This window comes from Macaca fascicularis, chromosome 17 (assembly GCF_037993035.2).
Source record: "Macaca fascicularis isolate 582-1 chromosome 17, T2T-MFA8v1.1".
Lineage (NCBI taxonomy): Eukaryota > Metazoa > Chordata > Mammalia > Primates > Cercopithecidae > Macaca > Macaca fascicularis.
Window position 1 is genome coordinate 3,192,152 of NC_088391.1, and position 20,638 is coordinate 3,212,789.

At 36.1% G+C, this 20,638-nt stretch overlaps 1 long non-coding RNA gene across 2 annotated transcripts in view; it reads left to right on the top strand.

Annotated features, from left to right (window-relative positions):
• LOC123569868 (uncharacterized) overlaps positions 1-20,638 on the top strand; it is a 662,349-nt gene that overhangs the window by 291,990 nt on the left and 349,721 nt on the right. The window lies entirely within an intron of this gene.

Consider the following 20,638-nt stretch of genomic DNA (forward strand, 5'->3'; position numbering starts at 1 on the left):
AGCCAGCTGCAGAAATTTACTAAATTTACTAAAGAGGAGCCAAATGTTAATAGCCAAGACAATGGGAAAATGCCTCCAAGGTGTTTGCGAGACCTTCAGAGCAGCCCCTCCCATCACAGGCCTGTGCGCCTAGAATGGACAAGTTGATTTGTGTGCCAGGCAGAGAGCCCAACTGCTCTGTGCATCCTTGGGATGTGGCACCATGTGTTCTAGTCACTCCAACTGAATCCATTGCTAAACGGTCCCCAGGTATGTCTCAGGTCACTGCTCCAGAGAATGGGAGCCTTGGCTGCCTCCACCTAGTGTTAAGCCTGCAGGTACACAGAGAGCAAGAGTTGAGGTTTGGGAGCCCCCACCTAGATTCCAGAAGATGTGTGTAAATGCCTAGACATTCAGGCAGAAGTCTGCTGCAGGGGCAGAGCCCTCATGGAGAATCTCTAGTAGGACAGTGTAGAGGGGAAATATATGGTTGGAGCCCCCACACAGAGTCCTCACTGGATCACTGCCTAGTGAAGTTATGAGAAGACGATCACAGTCCTCCAGACCCCAGAATGGTAGATCCACAAACAGCTTGCACTGCGTGCCTGGAAAAGCCATAGACACTCAACGCCAGTCTGTGAAAACAGAGCTGCCCAAAGACTTGGGATCCCACCCCTTGCATCGGTGTGGCCTGGATATAAGACATGGAATCAAAGGAAATTATTTTAGAGGTTTAAGATTTATTGACTGCCCTGCTGGGTTTTGGACATGCATGGGGCCTGTAGCCCCTTTGTTTTGGGCATTTTTTTTCTTTTGGAACTGGAGCATTTACTCAATTTTTGTACCCCCATTGTATGTTGGAAGTAACTGACTTCTTTCTGATTTTACAGGCTCATAGGTGAAAGGGACTTGCCTTGTCTCAGATGAGATTTTGGATTTGGACTTTTGAGTTAATGCGAATGAGTTAAGACTTGGAGAACTGTTGAGAAGGCATGATTGTGTTTTTAAATGGGAGAAGGATGTGAGATTTGGGAAGGGTCAGGGGTGGAAGAATAATATGGTTTGGCTCTGTGTCTGCACTCAAATCTCATGTTGAATTGTGATTGAGTCTTTGAGGTGGGGTCTGGTGGGAGGTGATTGGATCATGGGGATGGTTTCTAATGGTTTAGTATTGTTCCCCTAGTGCTGTCTAAAGATAGAGTTCTCATAAGATCTGGTTGTTTAAAACTGTGTAGTAACCCCCCTCACTCTCTCTTCCTCCTGATCCAGCCATGTAGGATGTGCCAGCTTCCCCTTTGCCTTCTCACTTGATTATAAGTTTCTTGAAGACTCCCCAGCCATACTTCCTGTATAGCCCACATAACTGTGAGCAAATTAAATGTCTTATTTTTTTATAAATTACCAAGTCTCAGGTAATGTTCTCACATTATAGCAATGTGAGAACAGACTAATACAGGAGTATTATCATCTTAACAATATTAAGTCTTCTGATTAATGACCGTGACATGTATTTTCATTTATTTAGGTTTTCTTTAAGTTCTTTCAAGAATATTTTGTAGCTTTCAGTGTGAAAATTTTGTAGTAATTCTGTTAAATTTTCCCTAAGTATTTTATTCTTTTTAATGCTATTATCAATATAACTGTATTCTTAATTTCATTTTTGAATTGTTCATTACTGGAGTATAGAACTACAATTCATGTTTATATATTCGTGTTGTATCCTGCAACATTGGTGAAATTGTTTATTAGTATCAGTAAACTTTTGATGGATTCCTTTTGATTTTCTGTATACATCATCATGATATAGACAAATCGTGATACTTTATTTTACTTCTTTCTTTACAATTTGAATGCCTTTTAAAAAAATATTTCTTGCCTAGTTGTCCTGTTCAGAGCTTCCTCTCCAACTATTAATAAATGTGGTAAGAACAGGAATCCTTATGTTCTTCCTGATTTTGGGTAGAAAACATCAAGTCTTTCACCCTTAAAGTAACTTAATGAAGTCAACTGTGGGGGGAGGGGGTGTGTGTGTGGAGGTGTAAAAGAGTTGAACTTCACTTAAAAACTTTTCCATAAAGAAAACTCCAGGTCCATAGATGAATTCACAGCTGAATTCTACCGAATGTACAAAGAAGAGCTGGTACCATTCCTACTGAAACTATTCTAAAACATGGAAAAGGAGAGAATCCTTGCCAACTTATTCTGCAAGGCCAGCATCATCCTGATACCAAAAACTGGCAGAGATACAACAAAAAAAACTTCAGGCCAATATCCATGATGATCATTGATACAAAAATCCTCAACAAAATACTGGCAAACAGAATCCAGCAGCACGTAAAGAAGCTTATCCATCAAGATAAAGTCAGTTTCATCTCCAGGATGCAAGTTTGGTTCAAGGTACGCAAATCAACAAATGTGATTCATCAGATAAACGGAACTAAATACAAAAACCACATGATTATTTCAGTAGATGCAGAAAAGGCTTTTGATAAAATTCAACATTTCTTCATGTTAAAAACTCTCGATAAACTAGTTATTGAAGGAACATACCTTAAAATAATAAGAGCCATCTTTACAAACCCATAGCCAACAAATACTGAATGGGCAAAAGCTAGAAGCATTCCCCTTGAAAACCAGCACAAGATGAGGATGTCCTCTCTCATCACTCCCATTTAACATAGTATTGGAACTTCTGCTCATGTGAATCAAGCAAGATAAATAAATAAAACGCATTCAAATAGGAAGAGAGGAAGTCAAACTATCCCTGTTTGCAGATGACGTGATTTTATATCTAAAAAAACTTATACTCTCAGCCCCAGATCTTCTTAAGCTAATAAGCAACTTCATCAAAGTATCAGCATACAAAATAAATGTGCAAAAATCATTCCTGTACACCAACAACAGGCAAGCTGAGAGCCAAATCACAAACAAACTCCCATTTACAATTTCGACAAAAGGAATAAAATACCTAGGAATAAGGCTTACATGGGAGGTGAAATATCTCTACAAGGAGGACTACAATCCACTGCTGAAATAAATCAAGGGTGACACAAACAAATGGAAAAGCATTCCATGCTCATGGATAGAAAGAATAAATTTTGTTAAAATGGTCACACGGCCTAAAGCAATTTATAGATGCAACGCTATTCCCATTAAACTATCATTCACATTCTTCCCATAAGTAGAGAAAAGTATTTAAAAATTCATGTGGAACCAAAAAGGAGCCTGAATAGCCAAGGCAATCTTAAGGAAAAAAAAACTTGGAGGAATCATGCTAGCCGACTTTGAGCTATACGATGGGGGTACAGTAACCAAGACAGCATAGTACTGATACAAGAACAGACACATAGACCAGTGGAACAGAATAGAGAAATCAGAAATAAGACCACACACCTGTAACCTTCTGGTCTTTGACAAACCTGACAAAAACAAGCAACAGGGAAAGGATTCCCTGTTTATAAATGGTGTTGGAATAACTGGCTAGTCATATGTGTAAAATTGAAACTTGACCCTTTCCCTACGTCATATGTGAAAATTAACTCAAAATGGATTAAAGACTTAATAGTAAAACCCAGAACTATGAAAACCCTGGAAGACAACCGAGGTAATACCATTCAGGGAATAAGCACGGGCGAATATTTCATTGTAAAGATGCCAACAGCAATGGCAACAAAAGCAAAAATTGACAAATGGGATGTAATTAAACTAAAGAGCTTCGGAACAGCAAAATAAACTAACAGGGTAAACAGACATCCTATTGAACAGGAAAGACGTTTTGCAAACTATGCATCTGACAAGGGCTTATATCCAGCATCTATAAAGAATTTCAACAAATCTACAAGAAAAAACAACCAACCACATTAAAAAGCGTGCAAAGGACATGAACAGACACTTTTCAAAAGACACACACGTGGTCAACAAGCATATGAAAAAAAGCTCAACATCACTGATAATTAGGGAAATGCAAATCAAAACTACAATGAGATAGCATCTCACACCAGTCAGAATAACTATTATTAAAAAGTCAAAAACTAAGAAACGCTGGCCAGGTTGTGGTTTATTTTTCATTTTTTATTTTTAACACAGGGTCTAATTTTATTGCCTAGGCTGGAGTGCAGTGGCTCCATCTTGGCACATTGAAACCTCTGCCTCTCAGGCTCAAGCTATCCTCCCACCCCAACCTCCCAAATAGGTGGGACTACAGGCGTGCACCACCATACCCAGACAATTTTTTTTTTTTTTGTAGGAGAAAAAGGAATGCTTATACACTTGGTAGGAGTGCAAATTAGTTCAGCCATTGTGGAAAACAGTGTGGCAATGTCTCAGACACCTAAAAACAGAACGATCATTTCACCCAGCAGTCCTATTACTGGGTATATACCCAAAGTTCTGTCACAAAGACACATACATGTGTATGTTCATTGTGGCACTATTCACAATAGCAAAGACATGAGCATTCAAGCAGCTTTATTTGTAACAGCTAAAATTTTAAAACAAACCTTATACCCATCAACAGGTATACAAACTCTGCTATGAAAGTACAATTGAATATTACTTAGCCAAAGAAAAAGGAATGAACTATTTGTGTACACAACGATATGAGTCTCAAAAATTATCTTCAGAAAATATACTGAGAAGAAGATATTTTGTATGGCTCTGTTTTTATAAAAGTCTAGAAAGCAATGCATAGTAAACTACAGATCTGTAGTTGCCCAGGGACGTGGTTGTGGGAGGGGGAGGAAATAGAGATTATAGAGTAACCGTAAGGAATGTTGTGGGGATTATATTTGTTAACTTGATCGTGTTGGTGAATTCAAAGTTTCATGTGTGTTTGTCAAACTTATCAAGTTGTACATGTTACATATGTATAGTTTATTCTATATCACTTCTTACTAAATATCAAAAACTGTATTTCTGTGTTCTGAATGTTGATGTCTCTTCCAAATTCATATGTTATGACCTAGCACACAATGTGATAGTATTAAGAAGTGAGGCCTTTGAGAAATGATTAAGTCAAGAGATCTTCAACATTGTAAGTGGAATCAATGTCCTTATAGAAGAGGCTGAGTGAGACACTTTCACCCTTCTGTCATGTGACGACATAGCTAAAAAGGTGCCGTCTTGATGCAGGAGGTGAGCTCACACCAGACGCTGAATTTGCTTGCACCTTCACCTTGATCGTGAAATTTTCAGGTTTTAGAACTGTTAGCAGTAAATTTCTATTTTTTGTAAATTACCCAGTCTAAGGTACATTTTTATAGCAGGTTTAGTGTCCACAAGGGCTGGACTGCATATACATATATAATCTTATATAATATGTATATATTTTAAGAGACAGTGTCAGACTTGATGATAAATCAAGGTTTAATTATATGCTTTCAATAAGAGCAAACTTTAGGTTCAAAGTAACAGAACTTTGAATGTAAAAGGATGGAAAGTTATAACAGGCTAACCAGAACTATACGGGAGCTGGGCCAGCTGTATTATCATCAGACAAAATAGACTTTAATATGAGAAGTGTTGTCACCAGAGGTTTGGTCCAGGTCCCATTGCTTGTGGCACAGAAAGCCAATCACTGAGATGGCAAGTATTGCCAGGGAAGAAGGCTTTACTATTTTATGGGTGATGTCAGCCAGAGAGAAGGGAGCAAAACCTCAAATCCACCTTCCTTCTCTGACCAAAGTTAGGTTTTTATATATCTAAGAAGGAAAACAGGAGGGACAAGGAAGAGGAGTTGATCAACAGGCAGCAGTGATCCAGCATAGCACTGTAACCACATGCGGAAAGACAGAATTAGGGAGGGAGGAGAAAGGAATTGATCAACAGGCAATGATTCTTCTTATTGTCCAGGTGCAGTGATCCAGAAATCCTTATCTCCCTGAAATCATCTGGGAGGTCTGATGGTCAGTTTTCTGAGAAAAGATGCAAGTTTAAAATTGGGCCAACTTCAGTGTTACTAGAGAAAAAGAGAGACATTCACAATGATGAAAGAGTTAATATATCAGTAATGTAATAACAAGTACCTATGCATATGCACTTAACAACAGAGCCTCAAATTACATGAAGTAGAAATTTTTAGAATTAAAAGAGAAATTGACAACTCAACCTTCAGTATGGAGATAGGAATCCAGCTTTCTCATAGTTGACAGGAGAATTGGGTAGAACAAATTAAGGGTATAGAAGACTTGAACACTTTCAGTTACCTTGATCTGATTGTCACTTACAGAATGCTCTACTAAGTAATAGCAGAATACACATACTTTTCAAGTACACCTGGAACATTCTCTTGGGTAGAGCATATGCTAAAATCCAATAATACCATTAGTTTTCCTTATTGAGTCTCATTCTGACGGCCCCATCACATACTCTCTTCATTTTATGGAAAACTGGAAAAGTAATTTACAACGCAATGAATGTACAAGTCCTAATTTCTTCCACCATTTAAAAGAGTCCTGATTTTTGCAATAGATATTGCCATACTTACTTCAACACAAGCTTCTGTATATTTGTTAAATAATAATAGAGTGATAAACATTTATTTCCATAAATAATGAAAAATTAATAGCACTTCATTAAAGCACTACTGATACCATTTATTTTAAAGCAGTCTGAAGTCTTAGATGAAAAATACTTTACTTACAGCTTCATAAATAGTTAATGGTGGATTCAGGTCTGGAACTTCCCAGACAGTGACTTTACTCACACAAATTTCCATTAATTGGTTATAATTTGGTATCGTATTTCAAAGATGCTCCGGTCCAGTGTTTTGTAAGGTATGACCATGACTTATTTATAGGTTGTAGAATTAGTTTGGGAGGTTGTAAATATCAGTTTTTTTAATGAGAGAAAATATAGAGAAAAATATAAATCAGAGATGATGGCAAGTTGTGGTGGAGGGTATTTTTTCATAATTCTTTCTTCTTTTCCCACTCTCCTGTTGACTTTGTCTTTTGACTTTGAGCTTGGCTATATACTTTGTTGTGACTAACAATACATAGAAAGAAGTACTAGTATGCAGTTTTTCGCAGAAGATTTAAGAGCATTATTTGTCACCACATACGCTCTTGGATACCCATGTACTTCCACAAGAGAAGACCCTGGTCTAAGAATGAGAAAATCAGTTAAATAAACCTGATTCCAGCTCTCAGTCTGGAGCCTGACTCAGTAGATTCTATCCAATCCCAGCAGAGTCACAGCTGATAACACAGTCATGTTTGAGAAAGAATTCATTGTTACTGTAAGCATTAAGATTTGAAGCTTGTTATGCAGGATTATTACAACAAAACTGACTAATAACCAAGGTTTAGTATTGTACTGTGAAACTTCTTTTTCTCTACATGTATGTCAACATGTTTTAGGAATTAGGCCATGCCTATGGTTGTGAAATAAAATATATTTTATTATAAGAGTAGTTGGTCAAAAATTTGAAAAGTGTTTTCTCAGTCTACTAAAAGGGAAATTTTTTTATCAAGAGGATGATACAGATTTCTTTTTGTTTCTTAAGTGAAGCAACTTTGCTTTTTCTCTCTCCCCCAGCTTTATCGAGGTATGGTTGACAAAATTGTACATATTTGAGGTGTGCAACATGAGTATTTGATATGCATGCATATATATACATATTGAATATATGTGTATATATACATATTGATATGCATGCATATATACACATATTGTATATATGTGTATATACACACATTGTATATATGTGTGTATACACACACACATTGTATATATACACATATTGATATGCATGCATATGTATATATAGTGGAATGATTAGCACAATCAGGTTAGTTAACACATCCATCACCTCGTATGGTTACTTGTGTGTGTGGTGAGAACATTCCAGATCTACTGTCTTAGCAAATTTCAAGTATACAGTACAGTATTGTTAACTACAGTCATGCTGTGTATTGGATCCCCAGAACATTCATCCTTTACCTGTATTTGGTACCCTTTGACCAACACCTCTTCATTTCCCTACCTGTACAGTTTTCATTCTAGGGAATTAGTTATTTTAGCATTACCTTTTGACTAACGACCAGGTTTAGTAATTTTGTTCTTCTTCTAAAGCGTCTGAGGCAGAATAACCATCAGGAAGGGTAAAGGAGGGTGTCTGCTGAAGCTGAGACAACTGGGTGTCCTCAACAGTCAAGGCCCTGCAGGAGGAGGAGGCACTCAAGGGGGAGCGTCAGTTCTTTCTCTTCTTTCTGAAGAAGGTGGCTGGGGAAACCACTGTGGTTTGTTTCAGATGCAGGCAACAAGAGCACAGAAACTGGTATCTGTTGATGAAGTGTGGCTATATTGGGCCTGTGAGTCAGGAGTGTTCCAGAAACTTTGAACCACAGAACCAGTGTGACAGTGACTCAACTCGATTAACTAGGAGGAGTCTTTAAACTGTAGGATGTGGGTAGGGAGATTTTATCCTTTTTTGTTTTTTAAATGCTCTATGGGAAAATACTGTTTTGTAGTACCGCTTTTAGAATAATATTTTACAAAATTATATAAATTTCCAGTTTATTCTGTTGAAATGGCCTAGTGACATATCCCCCTAACTCCAAGAAATACTTGGGTAGCTGTAGCTCAACCCAAAGCTAAAAGTTGTTGGAAAAATTAAAGTGATGATTTCTGTCCAGATAGAATAAATTTTAAAGAATAACTTAATTAAGAATTTTTTTCTGGAATAGGTTAGAGAAAAACAATGTTTACCTAAAGTGTGGTTTGACTCTAGAAATCCTAGGTATCACATAGCTAAGATGAATGAGATAAAGTAGATAAAAGAATGTTTCAAGTCTTATTAAGTATAGTCACATGACCACTTTTGGGGAAAATAAAAAAAAATGCACTGCATATAACTTTTAAAATAAATGTATTGAAAAGAGAACTTTCATAGTTCTAGAGAGAAGACAGAGCTTGACTTTAATTCCCAAGGCATTCTATTTGCCTGAAGAAGAGGCAAAATTATTGCTAAGTTTCGTTTTTACATAAATGGTTCTTGACCTTGGCTGCATAAAGTAGCTACCACCAGATCCAGTCATCAGAATCTCTGGGAGTAGGAGCACTGCAGCCAAGGTTAAGAATAGCTGTTTTAAACATCCTAAATTAACTTTTAATAGAAGTGTTATATAATTTATTTCAAAAGTAGAAAAGAATTTTAAAACATGATATAAAAGCTTGGTCAATTTTTTCCTCACTAGGGCTGAGGTTATCAGAGCTGTAGCTTTAAGGTAAACTTTTGATAAATTTGGATAATTCATTCAATATTTGAATGATGACTAAATATGTTACTAAATTTCATGAGGCCCTGGTGGTAAAGCATTTCCTGAACATACCTGGGATTATCTAGATTTTACCATTTCAATTCAGATAGAGAAAACAAGAGATATCATCAGTGGCCTATGTTCTTTCATATAAAGAATAACAAATTGTAAATAAATGTTAAATAATGGTAAACCCTAAGACTTATTAAGATGTCAGAGTCATTTTTGAAACACATTTTCTAAGGCTAGAGACTATATATATTGTGCGGGGAGCAGGGTGTTTACCAATTTATGACTATAAGAAAGTCATTTTTATTCCACTTTTTGTCTTTAAAAGTTTTACCTTTTTTCGTTAAAAATTTTTATTTATTGGACGGGCACAGTGGCTCATGCCTGTAATCCTAGCACTTTGGGAGGCCGGGGTGGGAGGATCTCTTGAGGTCGGGAGTTCGAGACCAGCCTGACCAACATGGAGAAACCCTGTCTCTACTAAAAATATAAAATTAGCCAGGCGTGGTGGCTCATGCCTGTAATCCCAGCTACTTGGGAGGCTGAGGCAGGAGAATCACTTGAACCTGGGAGGCGGAGGTTGCAGTGAGCCAAGATCGCACCATTGCACTCCAACCTGGGCAACGAGTGAAACTCCATCTCAAAAACAAAATTATTTATTATGGTACATAATGGTTGCATATATTTAAGAGGAATGTGTGATGTTTGATACAAGCATACAATGTGTAATAATCAAGGTTATTGGAGCATCCAGTCAGGGTCACTGGAGCACCCATTATCACCTCAAGCCTTTATTATTTATTTGTGTTTGGAACATCCCAATTTCACTGTTCTACTTATTTTAAAATATGTAATAAATTATTGTTAACTATAGTCACATTATTGTGCTACCAATTCCTTCTATCTAACTGTACTTTTTACCCATTAACCATCCCCATTTTATTCCACCTCCCCCCATTCCCACCCTGCTGCCATTTCCACATTCTGGCAACCATCATTCCGCTCTCTATCTCCAAGAGTTCTTTTTAAATTAAAACTCCCATGTGTGAGTGAGAACATGGGATATTTGCCTTTCTGTCTCTGGCTTATTTCACTCAATATAATGGCCTCCGTTCCATCCATGATGTTGCAAATGACAGGATTTTATTCTTTTTCTAGCTGAATGATATACAGCTGTGTGTGTGTGTGTGTCTCATTTTGTAATCATTTATTCGTTGATAGACACATAGGTTGATCCCATATCTTTGCTATTATGAATAGTGTTGCAATAAATGTGGGAATGCAGGTATCTCTTCAATAAACTGATTTCCTTTCATGTGAGTATGTACTCAGCAAGGGGATTGCTGGATCATATAGTAGTATAGTATAGTTTTTGCTTTTTGAGGAACCTTTATACTGTTCTCCATAGTGGCTTTACTAATTTATATTCCGCCAAACAATGAACAAGGGTTCCTTTCTTCACATCCTAGCTAATACTTATTATTGTCTGTCTTTTGGATAAAACCTGTTTCAACTGAGGTGAGAAGGTATCTCATCATAGTTTTAATTTGCATTTCTCTGAAGATTAGTGATGTTCATCTGTTTTACTTATACCTGTTGGCCATTTGTATGTCTTCTTTTGAAAAAGGTCTATTCAGCTCACTTGTCCTTTTTTAATTGGATTATTTGTGTGTTTACTTAAAAATTTTTTTATTGAGTTGTTTGAGCTCCTTATATATTCTGGTTATTAATCTCTTGTGAGATGAGTAGTTTGCAAATATTTTCTCCCGTTCTGTGGGTTGCCCCTTCACTCTGTTGATTTTTTTTCTTTGTTGTGCACAAACTTTTTAGTTTGATATTATCCCATTTGTCCATTTTTGCTTTGGTTCCTGTGTTTTTGAGATCTTACTCAAAAAATCATTGCCAAGACCAGTGTACTAGAGTGTTTCTTTACAGTTTTTTTCTAGTAGTTTCATAGATTGAGGTCATGGATTTAAGTCTTTTATCCATTTTGATTTGATTTTTATATATGATAAGAGAAAGGAAGCTAGTTTCATTCTTCTAGATATGGATATCTAGTTTCCACAGCCAGTACCATTTATTGAAGAGATTGTCCTTTTCTTACTGTATGTTATTGGCACCTTCATCAAAATATGTTGACTATAAATGTGTGGATTTATTTCTGGGTTCTCTGTTCTGTACAATTTGTCTATTTGTCTGTTTTTATGCCAGTATCATGCTGTTTTGGTTACTATAACTCTGTAGTATATTTTTGAGTCAAATAATGTGATTTCTCCAGTTTTCTTCCAAATGTTCAGCATGGCATTGGTTATTCTGGTTTTTCTTTCTGGTTTCATATAAACTTTAGGATTTTTTATTCTATTTTTGTGAGGAATGCCATGGGTATTTTGATAGGAATTGCATTGAAGCTGTAGATTGTTTTAGGCAGTATGGTCATTTTAACAATATTGATTCTTTCCATTCATAAACATAAACTATCTTTCCATTCTTCTGTAATTGCTTCAATTGCTTTCTGTAATGTTTTATTTTAGAGATCATTTTAGAATTTTCATTTTTGAAATCTTTCATTTCTTTAGTTAAGTCCATTCCTATGTATTTTATTTTATTTGTAGCTATTGTAAATGGAATTAGTTTCTTGTTTTCTTCTTCAAATTGTTTGCTGTTGATATATAAAATGCTACTGATTTTTGTATATTGATTCTGTATCCTGCAACTTTACTGAATTTGTTTATAAGTTTTAAAAGTCTCTTGGTGGAGTCTTTAGGTTTTTTAAAATATAAGACCATATCATCTCCAAACAAGGATAATTTGGCATCTTCCTTTCTAATCTGGATGCTCTTTATTTCTTTCTCTTGTCTGTTTGCTCTGGCCAGTACATGTTGAAGAAAAGTGGTGAAAGTGAGCATCCATTTATTCTTCCAGATCATAGAGAAAAGGCTTCGGGTTTTCCCTGTTCGGTATGATACTAGCCGTGGGTTTATTGTATATGGCTTTTTTTTTTAATTCTTTCTTTATTTATTTCTTTAAATTTATTTTTTATTATTATTATACTTTAAGTTCTAGGGTACATGTGCATAACGTGCAGGTTTGTTACATATGTATACTTGTGCCATGTTGCTATGCTGCACCCATCAACTTGTCAGCACCCATCTTTTATTGTGTTGGTGAGAGTTCCTTCTATACAGTTGTTTAGAGAGTTTTTATTATGAAGATATGTTAAATTTTATGGAATATTTTTTCAGCACCAGTTGAAGTTATGATGTGATTTTTGTCCTTCATTTTATTGATGTGATGTATTACATGTATGGATTTGCATATGTTGAACCACACTTACATCTCGAGGATAGTTTCCTCTTGACCATGATGAAGGATCTTTTTGATGGATTGTTGAATCTGGTTTGCTATTTTTGTTGTTGTTGTTGTTGTTGAGGATTTTTGCATCTGTATTCATCAGATACATTGACCTGTAGTTTTCTTTTTTGGTGTGTCTTTGCCTGATTTTGATAACAAGATAACATTAACCTTGTAGAATAAGTTTGGAAGTATTTCTTTATCCTTGATTTTTTGGAATAATTGAATAGAATTAGTGTTCTTTAAATATAGATAGATACATTCCTGGACTGAGCCAGGAAGACATTGAATCCCTAAATGGACCATTAAAGAGCTCTGAAATTCAATCAGTAATAAATAGCCTACCAACCAAAAAAAAAAAAAGACAGGAACAGACGGATTCACAGCTGAATTCTACCAGATATACAAAGAAGAGCTGGTAGCATTCCCAATGAAACTACTCCAAAAAATCGTGGAGGAGGGACTCCTTCTTAACTCATTCTATGAGGCCAGCATCCTCCTGATACCGAAACCTGGCAGAAACACAATAAAAAAAGAAAACTTTAGGTTAATACCCTTGATGAACATTGATTCAAAAATTATCAACAGAATACTGGCAAATTGAAATTAGCAGCACATCAAAACCTTATTCACCATGATCAAGTAGACTTTATTCCTGGGATACAATGCTGATTCAACATATGCAAATCAATAAATGTGATTCATCACATTAACCAAACTAAAGACAAAAACCATATGATTATCTCAGTAGATGCAGGAAAGGCTTTGATAACATTTCATACCCTTTCATGTTAAAAACTCAATAAACTAGGTATTGAAAGAATGTACCTTAAATTAATAAGAGCCATCTATGACAAACCCACAGCAAACCATCATACTGCCTGGGCAAAAGCTGGAAGCATTCCCCTTGAAAACTATCACAAGACAAGGATGTACTCTGTCACTACTATTCAATATAGTATTGGAAGTCCTGGCCAGAGCAATCAGGCAAGAGAAAGAAACAAAAGGTGTTCAAATTGGAAGAGAGGAAGTCAAATTATCCCTGTTTGCTGATTACATAATCCTATCTGGAAAACCCCATAGTCTCAGCCCAAAAGCTTCTTAAGCTGATAAACAACTTCAGGAAAGTCTCAGGATAAAAAAATCAACATACAAAAATCGCTAGCATTACCATACACCAACAACAGTCAAGCTGACGGCCAAATCAGAAATGAAGTCCCATTCACAATTGCCACAAAAAGAATAAATTACCTAGGAATATAGCTAAATAGGGATTTAAAAGTTCTCTACAAAGAGAACTACAAAATACTGCTCAAAGAAATCAGAGATGATACCAACAAATGGAAAAGCATTCCATGCTCATGGATAGGAAGAGTCAATATAGTTAAAATGGTCATGCTGCTGAAAGCAATTAATAGGTTCAGTCTTATTCCTATAAAATTACTAATGACATTCTTCACAAAACTAGAAAAAAACTATTTTAAAATTCACATGGAGCCAAAGAAGAGCCTGAAGAGCCATGATAATCCTAAGCAAAAAGAACAAAGCTGAAAATATCATGCTACTCAACTTCAATCTATACTACAAAACTATAGTAATCAAAACAGCATGGTACTGGTACAAAAACAGACACATAGATGATTGAAACAGAATAAAGAGCCCAGAAATAAGACCACAAATATACAACTACCTGATCTTCCACAGAGCTGACAAAACTAAGCAATAGAGAAATAAGTCTCTGTAGAATAAATGGTGCTGGCACAACTAGCTAGCCATATGCAGAAGATTAAAACTGAAGCTTCCTTACACCATCATATACAAAAAAATAACTCAAGATGGATTAAAAACTTAAATGTAAAACCTAAAACTATGAAAACTCTAGAGGACAACCTAGCCAATAAAATTCTGAACATAGAACTGAGCAGAGATTTCATGGCAAAAATGCCAAAAGCAATTGCAACAAAAGCAAAAATTGGCACATAGGATCTAACTAAACTAAAGCACTTCTGCACAGCAAAATAAACTATCAACAGAGTAAACAGACATCCTACAGAACAGGAGAGAATTTGTGAAAACTATGCATATGACAAAGTTCTAATATCCAGCATCTGTAAGGAACGTAAACAATTTTAAAAGAAAATACAAATAACCCCATTAAAAAGTTGGGAAAAGACATGAATGGACACTTTTCAAAAGAAGACATATATGTGGCCAACAGGCAGCTGAAAAAAAGCTCAACATTACTTATAATTAGAGAAATGCAAATCAAAATTACAATGAGATACCATCTCACACCAGTCAGAATGGCTATTACTAAGAAGTCAAAAGAATAACAGAAGCTAGTGAGGTTTTGGAGAAATTTACAGTCCCACACTTGGGCATGTAAATTAGTTCAACCATTGTGGGAAACAGTGTGGCAATTCCTCAAAGACCTAAAGACAGAAATACCATTTGAATCAGGCATCCCATTACTGGGTATGCACCCAAAAGAATATAAATTGTTCTGTCACAAAGACACATGCACATGTATGTTCACTGCAGCACTGTTCACAATAGCAAAGACACAGAATCAAGCTAAATGCCCATCAGTGAGACTGGATAAAGAAAATGTGGTACATATACACCATGGAATACTATGCAGCCATACAAAAGAATAAGATCATGTCCTTTGCAGGAACATGGGTGGAGCTGGAGGCCATTTTCCTTAGTAAACTAATGCAAGAACAGAAAACCAAATACCACTTGCTCTCATTGTTAATAAGCGGAAGCTAAAAGATGAGAACACATGGACACATAGAAGGGAACAACAGACACTGGAGCCTACTGTACTGTGTAGGGGTGGGAGGAGGAAGAGGATCAGAAAAAATAACTAACAGGTACTAGACCTAATACCTGGGTGATGAAATAATCTGTACAAAAACCTCCATGACACAAGTTTACCTGTATCACAAACCTACACATGTACCTCTGAATTTAAAAGTTAAAAAAATATATATCAGTAGTGTTTCTATATGCTAATACTGTACTATCTGACAAAGAAGTAAAGAAAACAATCCAATTTACAATAACTACAAAAGGCACCTAGGAATAAATTCAACAAAGGAGGTAAAAAATCTCTATAATGAAAACTATTAAAGTATTGATAAAAGAAATTGTGCAGACCCATACAAATATGGAAAGACAGCCTATGTTCATGAATTAGAAGAATAAATGTTAAAATTACCATACTACCCCCCCAAAATCTGTAGATTCAATACAATCCTGCCAAAATATCAATGACATTCTTTACAGATATAGAAAAAAAATCCTAAAATTTGTGTGGAACCACAGAAGGCTCCAAGTAGCCAAAAACATCCCCCCCTCCAAAAAAAAAAAAAAAAAAAAAAAAAAAAAAAAAAAAAAGGAGGGATCACATTACTTAACTTCAAATTATACTACAAAGCTGTAGTAACTAAAACAGTATGACACTTTCATAAAGACTGGCAGATAAACCAGTGGAACTGAATGGAGAACCCATAAATCTGTGTACAATAAGTCCTCACTTAACATCGATAATTCATTCTTGGAAACTGTGACTGTAAGAAAATCATTTTTTTTCTCATCAATGTTATAAGAAAATGACATTGAATCAAACAACATTTTCCAAGGACTTGCAGCATGTTGTTTCACTTAAAGTCACAGTTTTTGAGACCCATTGACAACACTGTGGGGACTTAATGTATTTACAGCTAACTGATTTTTGATAAAGATGCCCAGAACGTAAACTGGGAAAAAGATAAGCCTTTTCAATAAATAGTGCTAGGAAAATTGATATTCATATGCAGAAGAATGAAACTAAACTCGTATCTCTAGCCATATACAAAAATCAACTCAAAATGGGTTAAAGACTTAAATGTAAGTCATAAAACTATTAAACAACTAGAAGAATACATATAAGAAACACTTCAGGACATTAGTCTGGGCAAATATTTTATGAATAAGACCTCAGAAGCTTAAGCAACCAAAGCAAAAATACACAAATGGGATTACACCAAACTACAAAGCTTCTGTATAGCAATGCAAAAACAAACAAACAAACAAACAAAACCAAAGTGAAGAGACACCTCACAAAAGGGAGAAAATATTTTCAAACTGTTTATCTGATAAAGGATTAATACCCAGAATATACAAGGACCTCAAGCAACTCAACAAAAATGAAAAAAAATCTAGTTAATAGATGTGCAGATGATCTGAATAGACATTTTTCAAAAGAAGACATACAGTGGCCGACAAATATATTAATAAATGCTCAACATTGCTAATCACCAAGAAAATGCAAATCAAAACCACAGTGAGATACCATGTCACCCTAGTTAGAAGGGATATTATCAAAATGATAAAAAATAACAAATGATGGCAATGATGCAAAGTAAAAGGGACTCTTATGTGGTGTTGGTGCAGATATAAATTAGTACCACCGTTATGGAAAACAGTATGGTGTTTCCTCAAAAAATCAAAAGTATGACTATCATATGATTCAGCAATCCCACTGCTGGATACAAATCCACAGAAAAGGAAATCAGTATGTCAAAGAAATATTTGTACTCCTATGTTTATTGCAGCACTATTCACAATAACTAAGATGTGTAATCAGCCTATTCTATCAATGGATGAATGGATAAAGAAAATGTGGTATATATACACAATGGAATACTTTTCAGCTATTAAAAAATGAAATCCGGTCATTTGTGGCAACATGAGTAAGCCTAGAGGATGTTATGTTAAGTGAAATAAATCAGACACAGAAAGATAAATACCACATGTTCTCAGTCATATGTGGAACCTCATAAAATTTGATCACAGAAGTAGAAAGTAGAATACTAGATACCAGAGGTGGGAGAGGGTAGGGGGAGGAAAAGATGGAAATAGATTGGTTGTATAGCACTGTAGGGTAACTACAGTTACAATAGTTTATTATATATGTTCAAATAGCTGGAAGGGAAGATTTTGAATGGTTTTTAACGCAAATGATAAATGTTTGAGGTGATGGATATGGTAATTACCCTGATTTCATCATTTCATATTGTACTAAAATATTACACAGTATCCCATAAATATTACATTTATGTAATACATTAGATAAAAAATATATTAGGTAAGAGAACTTCTTCAATCCCTAATGTGTGACTTTTCTGTTATTTCCTAACGTAATATTGTTAGTAATATTGTCACATTGTCACAATATCTACTTGGTTGTCTTATATAATCGTACATCACATGTAAGCTCTCTCTGTATGTAGGGCATATATTATTACATATTATATATAATAATTACGCTTACAACTCCATTTAAAGGTAAGATTACTCCCTCATCCTTTAGGGCAAACCTGCCTTGAGGCAGGAGTATTGGTTTTCCCTCTTTCTTTCTCATTTCCTTCTCTCCTGCCTGACTGCTGTTTGCAGCTCTTCTAGGGGATGAGGGGCAGAAGTCCATAGGGAGCATCTCTGCCTTGTCTTGGCTTTGTCTAGAACTGTTGTGCCTGGTTTTGTGCCCTCAGAGCCAGTAGAGTTTAGAAGGAGGTCGTGGACTCCGTCATGTGTTCTTTGAGGACCTCTGATCTCTGGGACTCTGGTATGCAATCTCCTGATTTCAGTGAGTGCTGCTTCTGGCTGGGCTTGTTTACATGAAGATCCTGGGAATCTGAAGTCCACCTCCAGCTTCTGTTGAGATTACATCTCTTTTCCAGATGTTTTTTGGAAAGGACTTAAGACAGTCCACAAGGAAATGTGTTCTTTGTCCCAACCTGACCAAGTGCAGCCGAGGCCAGGCCCTGCCCTGTTGCCTACCCCTGGGTTCACCTAGTTCTTTGTATCTGGAGTTTCCAGTCAGGGCCAGGTGGGGATCACCCTGTCTCATAGCTGTAAGGATCACAGAAAATCTTCCTGCAAAGTGCCACTGAAGCTGTTTTCTCTCGATTTAAGTTGCAGGAGGAAAACACCTCTTCTCTAATAAATCCTCTCAAAAAAGTCTTCCTCTTGGATTTGGACTTGTACCTTGGCAAGTTTGTGAACTGGTCTTGAATTTTATATATTTGTACTTCAGTTTCTCAGAAATGTCAGTTAACTATCTCATTGCATATTGTCTGTGTGTGTGTGTACGTAATCAAAATTGCAAGTGTCTAAATAAACCAAATTATCTTTTCATGTAATGCATTATTTAAAGCAGAAAATAACTAATGTACAATGAATCCTATTGAGAAAATTATATCAACTTCTTATCTAGTTACTGTCTGATAAATACTTAAAGGACTACGTTCTTATTCTAGTTAGTAAATGAAAAATCACTGGTGAGGTCTTGCAATGAAAACAGTATGAGATAAGCCACTGTTAAAATTCCAGCTTACTTCAAATATTATAGCCAAAGCCAAAAGAAGAATGAGCTCTTGTTAACCTCAGTGCAGTTTTATCTTGAAGGTATTATATTTCATCTTTCTCCTTTTTATTCACAAAAATGTCAAGAAAACATCTATAAGTAGATGAAAATATAAAAATATGCTGCTTCTCCTATCTCCATAGATTTCTACACAAATCCCATCTTATTCCCAATACAGCTTTTCATGTTAGAGTGAGGTTCACTCAAATGTTTGAGTAGCAGAAGCTGCTCTAACATCACGTGAAATCCAGATCTCTTTATAAGAAATAATGGAGAAAATATTTTTTAGAAAGACCAAAGAACAAGAAAAAAAGAAGTAGAATCAGCATGTCAAAAAGAGACCATGAATAGTGATGAGAGATAAAAGACATGTCTAAAAAATATGTAATGAATAACTCCCTTTGACTGATAATGTAGACATTATTAGTGAAGGAGACATTCAAGGAAAGAGAAAAAGTCCTGATTCCCATATTTAAACTAATTGGAGTAAGTCTGTGAAGCGATTTCCAAAGGTCTGCTGCTGTGTGTACAAACCTGTAGGGTCTTTAAAGGAGCCAGAGCTCAAAGCTTTGTGCATGATGTTTGCGTTTTGTTTTGTTTTCATTTGTTTTGTTTCATTTCTTTTATTCATTTTGAGATGGTGAAGGCAGCATATTAGGCTGGAAAGGGTGACTTTCAAGAACTCTGGATAGAAATCGTACTATTATCATGAAAACTCTACTTGGCCCCGCAAATCTGATGGGTGCCAAACAAAATAAAACAGGACTAATTCAGTAAAATTTACTCTTTATCACCATTTTCCCTTTGCAAGGGCCACAGGAGAGCCTTCCTCCTGGTCCTCTGAAGGTTTGCTGAAAAATAAATTCACAAAAGGCAGATGAATAGAAGAAAAGGCATACAAATTTATGTAACATGTGTACACAGGAGCCCTCAGAATGAAGACCCAAAGACACAGGGGAAAGTGTCTAGTTTTTGCTTTGGTTCAACAAAATATGGACAGCCATGTAGAAATATGACTGGACAAAAAGTGTGTGATCTGATACTAATAGTCTGAGTGGGGATCCCAGCAAGGTGTGTCCATCTAGATTCCCGCTGGCTGCTCTGAGCAGTGTTACCTCCCTCTGGGTGCGGGGCAGGAACCTCTCTGGAATGGGAGTCTTATAACCTATCATCAAACAAGCTAGGTCAGAGGATTTCTTTCTGGCCATTTTCACACGGATAGGGCGAAGGAACCTCTCTGGAATGGGAGTCTTATAACCTATCATCAAACAAGCTAGGTCAGAGAATTTCTTTCTGGCCATTTTCACACGGATAGGGTGAAGGAACCTCTCTGGAATGGGAGTCTTATAACCTATCATCAAACAAGCTAGGTCAGAGGATTTCTTTCTGGCCATTTTCACACGGATAGGGCGAAGGGAAGGTTAAGGGAGGAGACCACCCCTCATATTTTCTTATGCCCAATTTCTGCCTCCAAAGAAAGAAGCAGTAAAAACTACAAGGCAGAAATGAAATGCACAAGCAGACAGCCCAGCACCACACCCTGGGCCTGGTAGTTAAAGGTCGACCCCTGACCTAATCAGTTACGTTATCTATAGATTACAGACATTATATAGAAAAGCACTGTAAA